Source organism: Scardinius erythrophthalmus (genome assembly GCF_964197995.2).
Source record: "Scardinius erythrophthalmus genome assembly, chromosome: 8".
NCBI lineage: Eukaryota > Metazoa > Chordata > Actinopteri > Cypriniformes > Leuciscidae > Scardinius > Scardinius erythrophthalmus.
This window is the reverse complement of record NC_138228.1, coordinates 37887686-37908987: the sequence shown is the minus strand read 5'-3', so window position 1 is coordinate 37908987 and position 21302 is coordinate 37887686. Positions and strand designations below refer to the sequence as shown.

The 21302-nt window shown below is 39.5% G+C and overlaps 2 long non-coding RNA genes across 2 annotated transcripts; both read right to left on the bottom strand.

Moving 5' to 3' along the window:
* Nucleotides 1-5866: 5866 nt before the first annotated feature.
* LOC308694476 lies at nucleotides 5867-8571 on the bottom strand. Its single transcript, XR_014030599.1, has 3 exons — nucleotides 8469-8571; nucleotides 5997-6112; nucleotides 5867-5911 (listed from the first exon to the last, which is right to left on the bottom strand). It is a non-coding gene; the product is annotated as an uncharacterized lncRNA (long non-coding RNA).
* A 43-nt stretch (nucleotides 8572-8614) lies between these two features.
* On the bottom strand, nucleotides 8615-9223 carry LOC308695176. The gene is made up of 3 exons (XR_014030670.1): nucleotides 9039-9223; nucleotides 8786-8892; nucleotides 8615-8637 (listed from the first exon to the last, which is right to left on the bottom strand). It is a non-coding gene; the product is annotated as an uncharacterized lncRNA (long non-coding RNA).
* Nucleotides 9224-21302: the final 12079 nt, after the last annotated feature.

Genomic DNA, 21302 nt, shown 5'->3' with positions numbered 1-21302 from the left:
ACAGAAAACACTTCTGTAGTCCAGACCTCCACTTCAGTCCTGAGGACCCACTTTAAAGTATAATCAAACTTAAAACCAAGCTCAACATATTATCTTGTGAGCCACAGACAGTCTGGTAACAACTCAGTGACAAACAATGTGCTCTCTGTATTGCAAAAAAATAAAATTAAAATACAAGGACATCTTATCCTTTACTTGAACTTGAGTCGTGCAAACCTTTTTAGTCCAACTAACTAGGGTGACAAATTCGGCTGACCGGTAGGCTTCTGTTCAGCTATTTTTTTAATACCAGAGGTAGGTTTTTCTTCACAAAAATGAGCATCTCTGCTTTTTCACCGTCCATTCGATTTCTCTTTTCATCTATCACATCAGAGGCAATGCTAAAAAGCCGTTGCATTTCCAGTACTCCAATGGACTGTGGTTCCTGGGAATTGTGGGTTCGGCCAGGTATGATATTACCTATTAAGTAACAGAATACCAAAAATATCACTTACGGATTTTTATTTTTTACTTTATGCTTTAGGCATTAACAGATTAACACTAATGTTTTTTTTCCAGAAATCAAATGATTTATTAGTTGCACCTTTTTTATTATTACTACCGTACACATAGCAAATTATGATAAATAGGCGATTATCTATGACATTGCAGAATAATAATAGCTAAAGTCGCATTATTAATTAGGATGCTCTCGGTCCAAAAGTGAAATATTTAAAAATAATAATAATAATCTACATTTGTGCATGTTTGATGCTTACCTGTGACGCTGACGCGGTCTTGTCTTGCTCCTCAAACATGACATTCTCCTCCAGAATTTCCTCGTACATATCCAGCAGTGATCCTGTTCGGGTCCTCTTCTCTGGGGGATACTCTGTGCTGGCATCTGCACTGCCGCTCATGTCATCCAAAACTTTGAGCAACAGGTCGCGAGCACTCCTCTTTTTTTCCTCGTCAAAGTACCGGTCTTTGTAGCAGGAATCAAGCATGGTTGCAACAGAATAAAGTGCCTCACAATGCACACCGTTGAAGCGATGATTGACGGCTTCCAGCAGGGTAGTTTTGGTAGTCTGCACTCCTCTGTCCGTGTCACTCGGCCGGCCAAGCAGTCGTGTCAGCGCCACAACCGCGGGGATCACATCAGCAGCAGAGGCCTCTGCTGAACTTATATCTCTGGTCAGTTGCTCAAAAGGGGCGAGAAGTGTGATCATATTTTCTATAATTCCCCACTGATTTGCCGTCAAAGTTGCAGGAAGCTCGAAATCAGCGGCATAAGCACCTAGTGGCCTCTTCTGCTCGACCAAGCTTCGCATCATATAAAATGTGGAATTCCATCTGGTAGCGATATCTTGTTGAAGTCGTTTTACCGACATTCCGAGCTCTTTCTGTACATCCTCCAGTCGACTGTATGCCAGCTGGGAGTGTTTGAAATGTCCAATTATTCTCCTTCCCACGGCCACAACATCCGCCACGCTGCGCTGAGGGACAGGACACCGTCATTCACCGCCAGTTGCAGTGTGTGTGCCATGCACGGTTGACTTGCCACACCAAACTCCATCATAGCTTTAGCCATGTTACGGGCATTGTCACGTAGCACGACATGCACTCGTTCTCTTTCTATTTTCCATTTCCCAAACATACTTTCAAATGCGGACGCAATTGCAGCTGCTGTATGAGAACCGGAGCATTCCTGTGAGTGTAGGACAGCTTTTTTAAGGGTGAAGTCTTCGTCCAACCACTGGGCAGTGAGGCTCAATATGCTTACAGGACTCACGCTTGATGTCCAAATGTCCGTGGTGAAGCTAATGTGACAAGCGCGGGCGAGGAGCTTTTCAATGTGACTGGCGACAACACTCTGGAGTTCAGGTAAGGCCACGTCAGAAAAATAGCGCCGGCTAGGCATAGCATACCGCGGCTCTAGGTACATCATTAGCCTCCTGAAGCCAACGTCTTCCACCACGCTGAATGGCTGGTTATCAAGAGCAATAAATTCAATGATTTTCTCATTAAGATCTTTTACCTTTGGGTGGTCGCTGCTGTATTTTCTAGCTTTGTCAAAGGACTGAAGTAGAGGCTGCTGTTGTGTTTTTGCCGGTGTTCTGTCGATGTAGCATACTTTGTCAGAATAGCATACCGGAAGTTAAGTTTTATAGCGGGGTCTGTCAATTTAACCTACTTTGTCAAAACAGCATACCAGTGTTTGTGAAGGGTATGCTATTTTAAAGCCCCTGGTTTAATAAAAGTACAGTTTATAAAGAGGTATGCTGTTTTGATGGCCCCTGGTTTAATAAAAGTACAGTTTATAAAGGGGTATGCTGTTTTGATGGCCCCTGGTTTAATAAAAGTACAGTTTATAAAGAGGTATGCTGTTTTGATGGCCCCTGGTTTAATACAAATACAGTTTATAAAGGGGTATGCCGTTTTGATGGCCCCTGGTTTAATAAAAGTACAGTTTATAAAGGGGTATGCTGTTTTGATGGCCCCTGGTTTAATAAAAGTACAGTTTATAAAGGGGTATGCTGTTTTGATGGCCCCTGGTTTAATAAAAGTACAGTTTATAAAGAGGTATGCTGTTTTGATGGCCCCTGGTTTAATAAAAGTACAGTTTATAAAGGGGTATGCTGTTTTGATGGCCCCTGGTTTAATAAAAGTACAGTTTATAAAGAGGTATGCTGTTTTGATGGCCCCTGGTTTAATACAAATACAGTTTATAAAGGGGTATGCCGTTTTGATGGCCCCTGGTTTAATAAAAGTACAGTTTATAAAGGGGTATGCCGTTTTGATGGCCCCTGGTTTAATAAAAGTACAGTTTATAAAGGGGTATGCTGTTTTGATGGCCCCTGGTTTAATAAAAGTACAGTTTATAAAGAGGTATGCTGTTTTGATGGCCCCTGGTTTAATACAAATACAGTTTATAAAGGGGTATGCTGTTTTGATGGCCGCTGGTTTAATAAAAGTACAGTTTATAAAGGGGTATGCCGTTTTGATGGCCCCTGGTTTAATAAAAGTACAGTTTATAAAGGGGTATGCTGTTTTGATGGCCCCTGGTTTAATACAAATACAGTTTATAAAGGGGTATGCCGTTTTGATGGCCCCTGGTTTAATAAAAGTACAGTTTATAAAGGGGTATGCTGTTTTGATGGCACCTGGTTTAATAGGTCTTTCTTCATAGAAAATGTATTCATAGAAAGTGTATTTTCACACTTACCAGCATACCCCTTCATAACCTATTTCTGTGTATCTTACTAAAAGAAAATAAATTATTAAAACATTCATTGTTTATAGACTGGTTTAATTTATTATTAGTTTAGTATATTAAAATATTTTAATACAAATTTCAAATAGAACAAGTTCAAGTTCAACATAGAACTTTTCAACAGTTTGAGGCAAACATTATGCATTTAACACACACTTTTTACACTTGAAATGCTCTGAGGCAAAGGTTGCAGGGGTACACTCCTTGTGCGTCCATCTTGAGCATATGTCACACTGCACCTTTAAAGACAAGATTTTAAAAAAGTCACTTTAGAAGTGCAATATATAAACAATGAAGCATTGAAGAATTGTTACGAACTTTTTTAGCTGTACTAGCAGTAAGAAGAAATACATTTCATCTTACTGCTACAAGAGCCTTAAATAGCCATAGTTAAGACTATTGTAAACTCTTCTTCTTTTGCTGTAGCTTGATTTGAGTACACACACTTCACTCTGTACACCTCAGACTTCCAGTTTAAGTCAGAGACCTGTCATCTGCAGAAATACTCAGACGACTCTGCAATTGTCGGGTGTATCAGAATTGATTTACATCAGATAAAGACAAACAAGTAATAAAAACTCAGTGAGTGTTTTAGCGCAATTTTCTCACCTCATGGGATCACAACACTAAGAGATAGTAAATGAAAGAGAAAATAAGTTGCTCAAGAATATAACTTTCTCTTGAAATTCAAATCAACTTTCTGAAATCAAATCAGCAATGGATAATAAAAAAGGCACAAAAAAAAATCACTTGACTAGAAAACAGAATTTTTTTCTCGAATTTCCAGAAAATCCAAAATCTTTTCCTGGATTTTTATTTGTGCGTTCCCGAGATTAGACCTTCCTTAACATACTGCCGAAAACCCGAAGTCTCTAGGTGGTCTGGTTGAGGAGTAGATAGGCGCACAGACGCACAGAACAGAAATCATGAGTTAACAATCGCAATTTTGTCCGGTGGAAAATTGCGCTAAAAAGCTGAGTGGATGGATAGTGAAAGTTGCCAGTTTGTCAGTATATAACGTATAGTCTTATTATCATCTCTGTGAAATCCTCCTCAGCATCAAACTGCAACATGTTGCAGGAAACACAGAGATCTTCCACACCGTCTTAAATGAAAACAAAAATAGTGCAACACAAGCAATGTTAATTTACAGACATTTGCTGCAAGACTTTAGCACAATTTATCCTGAATATAGTCTCTTGTCAAAGGACAAGTCAGACATGGATAATTATTAGATACCTTTGCATTCCAGAAGAGTGGCTGCAATTTTGACTCTTGCGGCTGAGACCTCCTCTGTGTCTGTTTGAGCAACGCAGATACTTCTACCTTGGAGAATGAGCTCTGCAAACTACAAAGAGTCAGTGTAGGTGTAAAGTAACACACATTCACCCCAATTACATATATCAATAATACCCATACCATCAAAATTAAGACTCCACAACTAGAGCCGTCCTGCTGCAGACTGTGTTTTGCAGTTTGGATCGTCCACGGGCCTTCACTGACATTTCTTATCTTCCAAAAATTTCTGTTATTGTACAAGTCATTAGTTCAGAAACATATTCAAATACATAAGTCTACAAACACAGTAAGAAAGGCTTGTTTTACATCACCTCCAATTCCGAAGAATTTTTCTCTGGTACATATTTTCATTACCGAGGGGGTCTATCACAAGGAGGGATTTTTCATCCATTTTGACAATCTGTTGAAATTTTTAAAAATGTATTAGTTACTCCTAAAACAATCCCTAAAGATTTTATAGACACCAAAAACTACCAATAAAGTTTGTGGCAAATACAGAATCAAGAAAAGTACCACTAAAATCCAGTGAGCTCCAATGTTTACAGGACAAATCCAAGTTGAGGTTGTGGGTAACTTCATCTAAAAATAGAAGAGAGCACTTAAAATCCAGAGTTCCAACATGCATTTTCACCTGTGGGTCACGGCCGAGCGCGTCTTAAAACAACAATGCCTTTGGACTACCAACCTGAAGCTGCTGCCGCGATTTACACTATTGGATGTTAATATCCAATATAGGATATGTATATAGTTCATTCCTGCTTCTTTTTATACTATTTATAAATGAATTTCACTGTATATAGTCTAAAAGTATGAAAGAAATGTATGTACAGTTTTAGAATTGACAACATGATTAAACAACAATAAACAACAATACGCCATCGCATTCACGACTCTCCTATGATTAAAGGCGACACTTCCGGTTTTCTTCCCACCGGAGCCTTGCTTTCGATTTCAAAATAACGGCTGTGTGAAATCAGCGTATTGGTCTGCCTTACCAAACGTGGACGTTTTTTCCACTAGAAACAAACCTTGTTGTGTTATTTTGATTTAATACTGTGAAGCTGCTTTGATACAATCTGTATTGTGAAAAGCGCTATACAAATATACTTGACTTGACATGTGTATAAGGTTACATAGACTGTAATAAAACTATATTACCTTTTGAACAACTCTGAAATGGCCACGATGAAAGAGAGAGGACCCAAGTACAGCGTCCAACCAATACACAGGTATCTGTAACAGTATTGGTCTGTTAAAATCCAGTATTTCTAACAACAGAATGAAAACACAGATAAGGAGTGAAATTTCATTTATTACCTTGGCTAATTTCATAATGCAGTGCAGGTATGCATCAATGATCTATGTAAATAAAATAAGTTGTTAGTAATTAATTTGACACAGGACAGAAACATTAAACTTGTATATCACATGGATGTACTTTCACCTCATCTGAAAGCCAGCCTTGTCCCGATAGTGTTCTAAAAGAGGTATCATAAATTTTGTATGGTCCCACGACCGCTTCCACTTGTCCTGAATCTTTAGAAGACCAAAGTTTTTGGACTGCAACACAGAACATTTCAAATTAGTCTTGTTAATATTTAGATGAAAAACTGTACCATTTACATTTTTGACAAAGAACACATGCAACCATGACCAGGAACGGGTCATGGGAGAAACATGGAACTTGATGACCAACCGGTCTAAACCAACGACCAACAGGTCAGAACTAACTTATGAGTTTCTATTGCACCTTGTTCTTGAGAACTACTCCTAACAGGTACCAGAGAGCTGGCTTGAGCTGGGACCTGAAAGCTGGCTTGAGCTGGGACCTGAAAGCTGGCTTGAGCTGGGACCTGAAAGCTGGCTTGAGCTGGGACCTGAAAGCTGGCTTGAGCTGGGACCTGAAAGCTGGCTTGAGCTGGGACCTGAAAGCTGGCTTGAGCTGGGACCTGAAAGCTGGCTTGAGCTGGGACCTGAGAGCTTGCTTGAGCTGGGACCTGAGAGCTTGCTTGAGCTGGGACCTGAGAGCTTGCTTGAGCTGGGACCTGAGAGCTTGCTTGAGCTGGGACCTGAGAGCTTGCTTGAGCTGGGACCTGAGAGCTTGCTTGAGCTGGGACCTGAGAGCTTGCTTGAGCTGGGACCTGAGAGCTTGCTTGAGCTGGGACCTGAAAGCTGGCTTGAGCTGGGATCTGAAAGCTGGCTTGAGCTGGGACCTGAAAGCTGGCTTGAGCTGGGACCTGAAAGCTGGCTTGAGCTGGGACCTGAGAGCTTGCTTGAGCTGGGACCTGAAAGCTGGCTTGAGCTGGGACCTGAGAGCTTGCTTGAGCTGGGACCTGAAAGCTGGCTTGAGCTGGGACCTGAGAGCTTGCTTGAGCTGGGACCTGAAAGCTGGCTTGAGCTGGGACCTGAGAGCTTGCTTGAGCTGGGACCTGAGAGCTTGCTTGAGCTGGGACCTGAGAGCTGGCTTGAGCTGGGACCTGAGAGCTTGCTTGAGCTGGGACCTGAGAGCTGGCTTGAGCTGGGACCTGAGAGCTTGCTTGAGCTGGGACCTGAGAGCTTGCTTGAGCTGGGACCTGAGAGCTTGCTTGAGCTGGGACCTGAGAGCTGGCTTGAGCTGGGACCTGAGAGCTTGCTTGAGCTGGGACCTGAGAGCTTGCTTGAGCTGGGACCTGAGAGCTGGCTTGAGCTGGGACCTGAGAGCTGGCTTGAGCTGGGACCTGAGAGCTGGCTTGAGCTGGGACCTGAGAGCTGGCACTACTTTTTTTATAAGGTTTCAGGTGACTGATGTTATATTTTGTTTTAAGACAGACACCCTGTGGTGTTTGTAAAGTTGCTGTCTTTCCTAAAATCTCCTTAATTGTGTAGGTTCCGGTGTAGTCTGCTTCCATTCTCCCTCCTTTCCTGCTTCTCTTTCTCATGTTCAGTAAGAGTACTTCATCTCCCTCTTTAAACTCCACATTTCTGTACTTTTTCTGAACTCTTTTTGCAAATGCCTCTGTCATTTTTTTTTGTGACCGTGCAATATTCTCCTCAACCTTTTCTCTTGTGCTCTCTTGCATTCTCTGACTGTCCCTGAGAAATTCACTGCAGTCTTCAGGGAGTATTATCGTTGAAAGCTACAACAAAATAGATAATGACTTGTACATTTCAAAGTATAGACTTTTACACTAAATTAATCTACAAATTTATATATTACTGCTGCATCTAATGGATATATGTGGGATCTGGGAGTTACAGGAAAAGATACTGTGGTTGGGGTATTCAGAAAACCTGAGCAAGGTAAAAGAGGAGCAGTGGCACCTTTTGGGGTAATATGCTATGCAACCTCAAATCATGCTGGTTTATAGGGCTGTCACTTTTGTGAAAAAATTCTGTTCGATTTCTGAGACATAAGTGTTCATTGAATCGATTGTAAAATCGATTTTCCATGTCTAAAGACGTTTCCATTTTAAACGTCAAATAAGGGCAAATCCACGGACAACTAAGAGGCATTAGGACGAACGTAAAGAGGGCACTTGAGACGCGCACAAGTCAGCAATATTCCTGATGATTTATTGGTGTGAAGTTTCGTGCACAATGACAAACAGGAGTGCAACATTCTCGAAAAACAATAAGCAGAGTGGACTGCCATAACATCAATGAGAAACATCACTACAGGCTTCAACATGGCTGTGTTTTACGATTAGAAACGTCTAACAAATTTTGCCTACGTAGGCGATTGTAGCCCTAATCTGTATCTGTACGCATGAGACTGTCTGAATACCGGCAGAATTCACACTATTTCCGAACGTAAAGTGACAGCCCTACTGGTTTAAGCTATATTATCTAAGCCTATCTTTTAAAATGTTTGGTCACTTGATGCTTGGCCCTAACAGAAAGCCATTTTCGAGAAAAAGACAGAAAAAAAAAAACCTACCGGCAATTCAACAGGCACTTCTGATGGAAATCTAGCTTCTCGCCCATACATTAAAAGAAATGGTGAGAATTTTGTTGTGGTGTGTATTTTGGATCTCAGCGAAAAAAGACTTGCATCTAGGTACTGGTCCCAGTCATCCTGCTGATCATTAACAAGCTTTTTAAGTGCCCTAGAAACATAATTTTTAGAATTATTTCTAAATGAATGTACTTCAAGACAGAAACGACCAACTTTCAATACACTCTGGTAATAATGATCAGAAGAGCTACCAAATAAACAAAACCCTGAAAATAAAGGCAAGAATAATGAATGCTTACCGTTTGATGTTATCATTGGTTTTCTCATCAAGTCCATTTGTTTGGGGATGGTAAGCAGCCGTAACACTCCTCTCAATAGAGAGCAGCTCACAAAGTGTGCTGTTGATCTAAAAAAAAAAAAAAAACATTCAGAACATTATTTTCATTTGGTTTATGGTACTTCTTTCAAATATTTCAATCAATAAATCTTTATTTGTTGAGCACCAAATCACAAATAACTTCATCAAAACAAAATGCATAAAGTAAAGCTTACTTGATTGACAAACTCCCTTCCTTGGTCTGACAGTATGCGCTTAGGGCAGCCATGTCTATAAATGAATGTACAAAGGTTTTTGGCTACTTCCAATGCAGACTTTGTCTTTTGAGGAAAGGCCTCCACCCACTTGGAAAAATAGTCAGTGACTGTCATTATATACTGATACCCAGTAGATGTTTTTTGGAGTGGACCAGTGAGATCAATTCCGATGAGCTCTAAAACAGCAGATACCTATTAGTGATTTGAATGCATAATAGATTAAATAAAATGATGCTTAGCATTGTCGAAATTTAGTCGATTACAAAAGATGGTGACCTTGATGCAGTCCAGAGTTTTAACTGCATTCAGGGGTGGTCCCACCCGTTGTTGACATTGGTCACATTCAGATATCTTAAAAAAAAAAAAAGAAGCTCAAATTACAAACCGTAAGTTTCACATATCTATTAATAATATTAATATCTAATATTAAAGGGGTCATGAACTGGATTGTTTTATTATTTTATAATGTTGCCTGGGGTGCCCTTATAATGTTAGTATGATTTTTACATCAAAAATTGTCATAATTTATAAATAAAAGCCATTTTTCCAAGCCTGATTTCAGCCTCAGATTTGAACGCTCTGTTTTAAGGGGCGTGTCTGCTGTGAGACTGCAGTGCAAACGCCCACTGCTGTGATTGGCTGACATGCTTGCATATGAAATAGCTAGTATTATATGAACTCTCTCGAAAACTTTTACTACGTTTTTACTATTACAGCTATCGAGATTAACAAATCGTGAAAAGTATCGTTTAAAGTATATGTAAATCTATTCCATCACATGAAAGGTTGCAGCATGATGAGCACTGACTGAGCAGTTGATCTCGTGAATAAAGATCTTATCATTGCAACGCAATTTTTGCACTCTCACAAATGCTTACACCAAATCACAATGCAAACACGATGTGAATACACAGTAAGAGCTTCGTCGTGTAGTGTAACAGTGTCATTATTTCATCACGAGTTTGGTAAGTGTCCAGATAAGCTCTCGCGGCTCGCGCTGTGCTGTTTGATTGACAGCTTGGGTGATTGGATCGTTCTTTGATCGCTTTCTGTATATAATTTAATAACAGTTTAAAAAAGATTATTTTCATAATACTACGAGAAATTATGTGAAGTTGATGGTTTAGTCACTGATGCATAAACAGTATTGAACGATTTTTAAGAGAAATATCTGAACTTGAATAATTACACTTTTTATATGTCAAAAGCTCAAGGAAATTTTGATTTCTCAGTTCATCACCCCTTTAATATAGATAAAGACGTATAAAAAAATCCAAATTTTAGCTTATGGATGAACAGATAAACTACATACCCATTTGTCAATGTCCACTGTCATGCCATACCAGTAGAACCGTGAACACATGGCAGCTCGTGTTTTTAAGGTTCCTGTATGTCCTCCAATTGGTGAGGCATGAAATTCTTTAAATAAATTCATAGCCTCCTCCTTTGTCTTTATGACTCTTCTGTGACTGCCAAAGATTAGTTCTCCATCTTTAAGAAATATTGACATAACCAATAATAAATAATACAAAATATGTACACGTGCATATTCCTGTCAGTATTATAGACGTATTTTGATGGTAAATACTGACCGTGAATCCTGAATTTCGAGGAGTATTTCCTTAGGCTTTGCTTCTGCCCTTTATTCAGCTCTGCAGGGTATGAACCCTTTAAAAGGTAATTGAAAATTTCCTCCCACTTTTTTTCCATGGTTAAACTACAGTTAGCAGAAAAATAAGCATTAATCACATAAAGCAAAACATTAGTCGCAGGGATGCAAACACACGTATGGTCAAAAAAGAGAGAGGTTATCGAAGCACTCGCCCCGCGGCAAATTTCCAGATACTTACATAAATGTGATGAATTTAATCCTTTTTAAGTTATTACTTTGCAGTGTAAGATTACAGTTAACACCTTTAAATATTACATGAATGTATTATGTATTTTTATTAAACTTAATGAGTGTATAAATCAGCAGCAAAAAGTAATTCTTGAAAATTACTAAAATCTAAACATTAATAAAAACAAATTACTATTAGCACTCTTATAAAATTTAATCAGGCAATCATACATTTCACAATTTTATTATTTATATTTTAATGTCAAGAATTCAGAAGTGTATATATTTATATAGCCTACACTACAGAGAAATAATATAGGCTACAATTAAATTATGCTTATTTTAAATGTATTGAGCTGGCTAGGTATAAAAAATACAGGCTTTTAATTATCTTTCAATGCCCAAAACCATGATAATATGAAACGCTTCAAAACAGAGTGCACAAAGCGCGTATGCGCATAGCGGGTGCAGAATGATGTGCTCAAAGCAACATGGAGTAACAGTGTACAGCGCTGCGCAAAAGTGCGCATTTAGAAGTTCACGGCACAAAGTGAAGAAATGTCGAGCGCACAAATCCTAGTCTAGTGTATATCTGTCCAACATTTTATTGATCATTTTTTTCACAGTTTTAAATTCCAGTTATTGTGCGTTTGATGCCGATTCATAGTCCTTATGATATGTGTGATCTAACAAGCACACGGCAGTGAGTCGTTTAAAAACGAACTCCAACAAAATAAAGTCATTTTATGCAAACCAACAGCCTTTTATCTACTTATGCATTATATGTGAATATTAAGTCTGTCTGGGTCTGTCAATTTAATATCATATTGGAGAGAGTTTTACCGTGCATCCAACCTGTTTGAATACTGAATGGAGAATGATTGACAGCCGCAGAGGAGGGAGAACGAGTTTCCGTATAACGTTACTTTAATGGTGTAAATAGACTTCTGTCCCTCACATTAAGCTATGGAATGACTTCAGATGACTTTGTCACCCAAACTGACGTGAAAAAAGCGTGAGGCGCCGAAAAGCGCGGTGTTTGCGTCCCTCAATGCGTTTAATCTCGGTCATATGGCGCCAAACGCTAGAACCTCGAAGTTAACACCAGATTTAACGTTTCAACACGACATTACGACTCAACTTGCTAAAAATAATACATTGAAAACGTCTGTCAACATTTCTTGTGATTGTACAAGGCATGCAATTGGGTAATGTGTATATAATACACCAACACTTACCGCTTGTAATCTGAGGTATGCTGAAATGATGGTTTAAATGTGACGCATGCGCAATTCCACAAATGTCACTGCTGCGCATGCGCATTAACCGAAGGTATCCCATTCTGATGGGTATGGTGTTCCGTCAGAACACCGGCATTTTTTCCTTCTTACTTTTCAAAAAGTCTTGGTGCTGCTCAGGATGATGGCTCTTAAGATGTGTATTCATATTTGTAGTGTTGAAAGACTGTTGTTTTACGCCTCCTCACATCACTTGTGCTTTACAAATATTACAAATAGCAAGTTTGTTATCTGTTTGACAGATCTCGAAATGCCTCCACACAGCTGACATGTTGTAAGTTTAAGTTTTTGGCGCTCAAGCTACGTTCATGGTCGTCGCGCGCGCACATGAAACACGCCCCCCTATCGGTTTGGCTCATCGGCAGAAATATTCATATCGGCCGATGCCGATGATGGTCATTTTAAGCTTGTATCGGCCGATACCGATGTTGTGCCGATATCATCGTGCATCCCTAAAGGTTTGATTACCTTCAAAAAAATAGAAATCATGAAGTCTTGAGTATATGGTATATGCTTCAGTATGTGTAGATTGTGTACTATAATACTTTAATATTTCTGTTAACATCAGAGAACAAATGTGTCATTGGCCATCTCTTCCCTTTGACCTGGGTTTGTGGAGGCCGCTTTGTCATCAGTGGGATAGAGTTCAGAGAAGTAAATAAAGAGTGGTAGAAATGAAATGTAGAAATGTGGAAATGTAGAAGTAGAAATGTGGTCACTGTTACACACAGAGCCTATGTGCAGCCTTGTACATTCATGCTTGGCCTTTAATATATTTCAAGGTCATTTTATTAAATATTTTTTTCTAATTCAACTTTATTTCAGACTCAAGGTCCATTAGAGAAAAAACAAACATCAACCTACACACAATTACATACAATACATTTAAAATAGACAATTATGCCAATACTTTCTCATAGATGACTGGTATCACACCACACTTTGCGTAGGGTTTGACAACAGCATAATAATAGCATTCTGAGAATTATCCAGCCGCCAACTAAATTTATACATCAAATTTCTCAGTAAAGCCATAAAGGTTTTTACTCTTGACATACAAAATAGATCACTTGCACTGCTCCACCTCGGTTTCTTTAATATAATCCTCATACAATCATTGTAGGCAACGTTAAGCTTACATATGCTTACTTTTTTTTAATTAACCCACAAAGGAGCAGTATAAAAAGAAGTACAGTATGCTCTAAAAAGATTTATCTTAACCTGATCCGAACACATGTAAAATTTTCTCACCAACATATTAGCTTGGCCATATAACATTCAGCGCTGCCTATACATATTGTCATCATCATTCATTTCATCATTAATGATGTGTCCCAAATATTTCATTGCAGTGCATACATTTAGTATTTGCCCTGACAAATAAAAATCAGGAAAATTAAGGTCCTTAATCCCTTTTGTTCTACATATCATGGCAACACTCTTCTTTGCATTATATTGCACATCATATTAAAATAACTTGCATCTAGGGTTTTCTCTTTACTTGCAACTATACTGCAAATGAGCATCAGTAACTCAGTGGTTGTTTCTGCTAGATCTCTCAAATTTTAATACCTGGTAGCTACATTTGTGTCAGGAACGTAAAGAGAGAACTCAAACGCAGAGGATTCGTGCAACAGTTTATTTGGCACAACAGAAAATCCAATAAACATCCAATGTGTGTAGTGACACACACACAAACTTGTCCATGTGTTTTCTGGATGTGGGTGCGTGATTCATCTGCCTAACGGGCACGAGCGCTGTTTGGCGTGTTGGGCTTAATCACGCTCGGCAGCGCTGTTTTCTTTGCGGGAACATGACCATTGTGATGTTTAGATCGAGATTCAATGATCTCCGTGTGGGTAGAGTCCCCTCTGCCACACCCCAATCTATCTCTCCCTCAACAGGGGATACTTTGGCTGGTGGCCAGGGAGATCTGACGGTTACGGTGTGGCACAATAATCTACGAGTCATTCCTCTGGCCACGCCCCCCTCCTCATCGCAAACCGTGGAGCAGATGGCCATGCTTTGCTGGGCAGCTGAAATCATTGGTTGGAGTGGCATCAGGACGCCTCCAGGTTGCCAGAGTTCCCGTGACTTATCACAGCCCGCGGGCATCTTCCGCCTTCACTGCCCTCGTTGGTGAGGCGATAATGGTCTGTATGTTCTCACCGTGGAACGCTCTTGCATGATTACCATGAATATCCACGATAGTATATATTATGGTACATAACAGTCTTACAATATTTTACATTATTCCTGTAAGGAGGCCAGCTAGCTACATCTCTTATTCAGATAGCTTATTGATATTGATCTACATAGAGTTAGGAGATTGTGTGTATACTGTCTCGTTTTTAATGCATCTCTCTTTTTCACACTGTTCTAAGTATGAGTGCCACTGCCATCATAAATTAATTCTCATGATCTATTTTAAGTATTAATGTAAAAATGTTTATGGTTATATTACTTCCATAGAACACAGATGGTGTTGCTAAAATATCACCTAGCTATCATCATATAGAGACTGTGTCTGTTCCCCGAACTTGGAAATCCAAAAAACGTTTAAACTAGGGCTGTCAATCGATTAAAATTTTTAATCGCGATTAATCGCATGATTGTCATGAGTTAACTCGCGATTAATCGCATTTAATCGCACGTTTTTTTATTTGTTCTAAATGTTCCTTAAATTAATACTTTTCAAGTTTGTAATACTCTAATCAACGTGGGCATGGATAAATAGATGCTTTATGCAAATGTATGTTTATTATTGAAACCATAGTCAATATAGAGCATAAGGAGGAGACATGTTTCAAAGGTCATAGATGTTTTTCAAAGAACTTGTTCATGTCTATTAGACATGTAGAAAGAACAAAAAAATGCCAGGTTACCATTACTTCTCTTTCTTTGCACTGAGCAATTTACTAACACAAACGTGTTTAGATTTTTGCATGACAGGGGCAGCTCTTCTAAAAATGCTAAAGGCTACATTAATTATTTATTATTACATTGTAGTTTCTCTCTCTCTGTGCCCATTTTGATGAAGCAAAATTCTCAATAAAAATGTTTTCATTGGTATATTTTACTGTTTCTGTTGTCAACGGAATGGATTTGAAAAGGTGACTGAAACGCGACCCATTAAGACATAACCAGCTCTTCCTTCTAAGATGTTAAGTTAATCTGCACAAAAATTCTGATAATCGAGCCGTCGTCTGGTGAAATCAAATACACATAAGATAAAGACAATATCTGTGCTCTGATTTCGGCTATACTTGTAAAATTAGAGAAGCAACATAATATCTGTGAATTAAAGAGCTGCTCCTCCGCGCGAGACGCAGAGAGAGAGAGAGAGAGAGAGAGAGAGAGAGAGAGAGAGAGAGCGCGCGCGTGCTGGGAGAGCAGTACCGGCGGTATACCGGGAGATTCTCAGAAACTAAATAAGGTTTGGGCGCTTTGTTGAAGGGAAAAAAAATCGCTAAAGGGGTCTGCAATGTCGCTAAGTTAGCAACACTGTGTATCTCCATTTCTCCAACTAGGGGTTGGGCCACGGGTCAAACAGAAAAGACGCGCTGCGTTAATCGCGCGTTAAAAAAATTAGTGCCGTTAATATGATTTTGCGTTAACGCGTTATTAACGCGCTAACTTTGACAGCCCTAGTTTAAACCCATCCAAGGTTAAAAATTTAATTGATGTTCAACAAATAAAAAACAGCTATAATACAGAGGAGCAAATGCTAAAGCTTGGGTTGCTGAATATTCGATCGCTTACTTCAAAAGCACTCGTTGTTAATGATATGATTTCAGATAATAACCTAGATGTGCTGTGTTTAACAGAAACCTGGCTAAAACCAAACGATTACATTACTTTAAATGAATCAACCCCGCAAGATTACTGTTATAAACATGAGCCTCGTCTGAAACGCAAAGGGGGTGGTGTTGCTGTAATTTAAAGTAATAGTTTCAAAACCACTAAGAAATCAAGTTTTAAATATAATTCTTTTGAAGCATTGGTGCTTAATGTAAAAATATATAGTGTAAACGATAAATCACGTTTGAGATTTGTGCTGGCTACTGTATACAGGCCACCAGGGCACCATAAAGATTTTTTAAGATTTTATCAAAGAATTTGCGGACTTTCTATCAGAATTAATATTGACTGCAGATAAAGTACTAATTGTTGGTGATTTTAATATACACATCGATAATGAAAAAGATGCATTGGGATTGGCATTTAAAGACATTGTAAATTCAACTGGAGTTAGACAACACGTGTCAGGACCTACTCATCGTCGTAATCATACTCTAGATCTAATATTATCACACGGAATAGATGTTGATGCCGTTGAAATTCTGCAGCAGAGCGATGACATCTCAGATCATTACCTAGTCTCGTGTAATTTGCATTTAGCCAAGGCTGCAAAGCCGACTCCGTGTTTCAAATATGTGAGACCTATCACTTCTGCTACTAAAGATTGCTTTATTAATAATCTTCCTGATCAGTTTCATCATCTCAGCATCCCAGATAGCTTAGAAGAACTAGATATTACAACAGAAACTCTCTCTTTTCCAGCACTTTAGACACAGTTGCTCCGTTGCGCTTAAAGAAGATTAAAGAAAATAGTCCAACGCCGTGGTACAACGAGCACACTCGGGCCCTTAAGAGAGCAACCAGAAAAATGGAGCGCAACTGGAAGAAAACAAAACTAGAGGCATTTCGCATTTCATGGAAGGAGAGCTCAATTACTTAAGGAGAGGCTTTAAAAAGCTGCTAGATCTGCTTATTTTTCAACCCTATTAGAAGAAAATAAACATAATCCTAGGTATTTATTTGAAACGATGGCTAAACTAACGAAAAATAAAGCTTCAAGCCCAGAAGTTTCCAAGCAACACAGCAGTAATGATTTTATGAACTTCTTCACTTATAAGATTGATAATATCAGGGAGAAGATTATAACTATGCAACCGCCCACTACAGTATCGCATCAGGCAGTGCATTGTAGTCTCCCTGAGGAAAAATTTGATTCATTCGTTGTGTGTGTGTGTGTGTGTGTGTGTGTGTGTGTGTGTGTGTGTGTGTGTGTGTGTGTTCTGTTTCAGCTTACAGTTCGTTCAAGTGCTACCAGTCTGATCTACGGTTTCATCTATCCAAATATCTGAGTAAAGTAAGATTTAATACTTTTTCAACTTGATTTAGCCAGATATTTAGTCAAATACTGGCACTGGTCCCCACTACAGCTTTTAACACTGTACACTGTACACTGGTTTGGTTAGGTTGGTTCATTTTGGTTTACATCATGACAAATATATTTTCAACCACCTCCCCATGTAATGTTGTTTCAGATAATTATTTAATATCATATTAAGAGACTGTGTGTGTGTGTGTGTGTGTGTGTGTGTGTGTGTGTGTGTGTGTGTGTGTGTGTTCTGTTTCAGCTTACAGTTCGTTCAAGTGCTACCAGTCTGATCTACGGTTTCATCTATCCGAATATCTGAGTAAAGTAAGATTTAATACTTTTTCAACTTGATTTAGCCAGATATTTAGTCAAATACTGACACTGGTCCCCACTACAGCTTTTAACACTGTACACTGGTTTGGTTAGGTTGGTTCATTTTGGTTTACATCATGACAAATATATTTTCAACCACCTCCCCATGTAATGTTGTTTCAGATAATTATTTAATATCATATTAAGAGACTGTGTGTGTGTGCGTGTGCGTGTGTGTGTGTGTGTGTGTGTGTGCGTGTGCGTGTGCGTGTGTGTGTGTGTGTGTGTTCTGTTTCAGCTTACAGTTCGTTCAAGTGCTACCAGTCTGATCTACGGTTTCATCTATCCGAATATCTGAGTAAAGTAAGATTTAATACTTTTTCAACTTGATTTAGCCAGATATTTAGTCAAATACTGGCACTGGTCCCCACTACAGCTTTTAACACTATACACTGGTTTGGTTTGGTTAGGTTGAGTTTATTTTGGTTTACATCATGACAAATATATTTTCAACCACTATATTTTCAACTCCCCATGTAATGTTGTTTCATGTTAGCTTCAAAGAACAGGGATATGGGCTGATTGACTCCAAAATACTTGAAGCAGCATTTAAAAATCTGGTCGTTTAACCCCTCACTGGTTGCTTTATGAAATGTTTGATGAAATGAAATGTTTCTTTAGAGGAAATGAACAGAAAGACTGTGCCAGTTTCCAGCTCCACCATAAGACGGAGGACCCGTGTAGATGTGGGAAAACGACTTGAACAAATTAGGGATGAGGATGACTATCTCAATCTGACTGACATGGACACAGAGACAGGGCTAAATGACAGGCATGAGAATGACAATGACAGTGTAGGCTTGTTAGAAGATGGTCTCGGTTGTGCAAATGATACCTCGGGTATTGCAGCAGGAGCAGTCTTTCATGAAGAGGAAGGTGGCATGGAGTTTGAGTCAGACTATACTGAGGGTCTCTTAGCTAGTGGCAGTGATAGTTCCGAACCTGAAGATGAGATCTATGAGATGTCCTTATCTGACAAGATTGCGGACTGGGCCAGACACTTTGGAATTTCATTGGTTGCTCTTACTGCCCTACTAGGCATCCTTCGCCTCTCCCATTCTGAGCTTCCAAAGGATGGCAGGACACTCCTTAGGACAAATACTAAATATTCCATTCAAGAGAAGGCAGGGGGAAAATACTACTATTTTGGCATCATCCATTCACTTAGTTCTACACTCAGCGGGTATGCACACACGCTAACTGATGGGTTAACTTTGAGGCTACAAATAAACATAGATGGGCTACCATTATTTAAAAGCTCAAGTGTTCAGCTGTGGCCCATCCTGGGTCTCCTGCTCAGTGTCCCTATGAAGGAGCCTGTAGTGATCGCATTATACTCTGGAGCAAAAAAACCTTCATCAGCAAAAGAATTCCTCGAAGACTTCACCAAAGAATTAGTTAATCTGGAAAAGGGTTTCTGTTTCGAGGGAAAGACTTTGACGCTTAAACTTGATACAGTCATTTGTGACACACCGGCAAGAGCATTTGTGAAACACACCAAAAGTCATAATGCCTACCACGGCTGTGATAAATGCACAAACCCTGGTAGACACGAACAGAGCCGAATGAGTTTTCCATGTAAAGATTATGCACTAAGGACGGATGAGTCTTTCAATGACAGGTTAGATGAGATACATCACCATGAGGGGCCACATGCATTTGAGGGTACTGGGGTTGGCATGGTGTCACAGTTTCCCCTAGATTACATGCACCTCGTGTGCTTGGGTATCGTTAGGCGCTTGCTCAATATGTGGCTTCGTGGTCCTCTGACTGTCCGTGTCCCTGCAACTATAGTTGAACAAATGTCTGCTAAATTGGTATCCATGAGGCCTTATATTCCGGTGGAGTTTGCCAGAAAGCCGCGATCTCTTAGAGAATTGGATCGCTGGAAGGCTACTGAGCTAAGACAATTTATTTTGTACACTGGACCTGTAATGCTGGCCAGTTTTCTGGACAAAGACCTGTATCAGAATTTTATGCTTCTCTTCTCTGGCATCTCCATCTTAGCAAGCCCAAAACTTTCCTACCTCACTGATTATGCTGACACTTTACTGAAGTCGTTTGTGCAGCACTTTGCTACATTTTATGGGAGACACCACGTTGTGTATAATGTACACTGCATAACCCATCTGGCAGGTGAAGTTCAGCAGCATGGTCGCCTTGACTCCTTTTCTGCCTTCCCATATGAAAATTATTTGCAGAAGATAAAAAAACTGGTTAGAAAACCGGAATATCCTTTGGCACAGATCATTCGTCGTCTGTCAGAAGTAAAAATTCGGGAGGTCACATTACCTGGCAGCACTTTAAGACGGCAGCATTTTGTGGGCCCTATTGTTGGGGGGATGGCCATCAAGGCACAGTATGGCGAGATGTCCACTGAGAAGTGGACTCTCAGAACATCGACTGGTGATAACATCTTCAGGCTTGGAAATGACATTGTCTGTATCCAAAATATTGTGGAATGCATTGGAGGGGGCATTTATGCAATATATAAGGAATACAGAAGGAAGTCATTGTTCTTTAGCTACCCATTCAGCTCGGATACACTGAATATTTACATCATTTCAGAAAAATCTGAGATCATCAAGGCTGCCAATGTTTCAGAGCTTGATGGGAAATGTGTTGCCCTGCCCCACAGGGAAGGTTTTGTGGCCTTTCCTCTCCTGCATTAACATGCAAAAAATGCATTTCAATCAGTTTTTTTAGTTCAGACATTTAGTTACTTCATTACATTAGTTTTTGTTCATTTCTTTAGTACCAATCATAATCATAGCATGACTAGTTTAGATCAGGGTCTGAGGACTGACCAAAATTTGACTTTCTGGCAGTGGTTCTGCTGCATCAGAAAACGGGCTGATAAGTTGCTGTAAGTACTTTGCTGAAGTTAATCATCTTTCAGGTGTCAACTGTCAGTATCATGGTTGTGCAAGTGTGTGCAAACACTTCACATGAGCCCCTATATTATCAAAATCAATAAAAACAAAATGTCTAAGCTTTTTCCACTAGATCTTCTTACTCTGACTCACAATAACTGTGCATTCACACTTGTTTCTTTTCTTGTCTTCTCCATTAAGGATGTTCCATGTAGTTGAATTTGTTACCAGTAAAACCGTAGCAGTGGTGCCCCAAAGCTGGTACGAGGATGGTTGTGCAACATGGCCAAATTATAACAGCGATGAAAGAATAAATAGGGCTGTAAAACATGGAGAGGAGCCACAGGATGACTGGCAGACACATGATGTCAGAATCATCAAATCATCTGGTATGCCAAATCTCAAAGTTGTTTCTTGGCAAAGTGTTTTTTTTTTTACAAATCCTACACTTAAAAATCCACTACCACCACTATTTAAAAGAATATGCCACCGTTTTATGAAATTGGGTTATTCACGGTCTCCCCTTGAGTAAGATAAGTGACAAAAATGTTTTTGCGCACTTATCTAACTGTAGGGGAGACCGTGAATAACCCAATTTCATAAAACGGTGGCATGTTCCTTAAGACTCATGTCAAGCTTCATGTTTACCTTTCAGATACTTACATGGAGGCA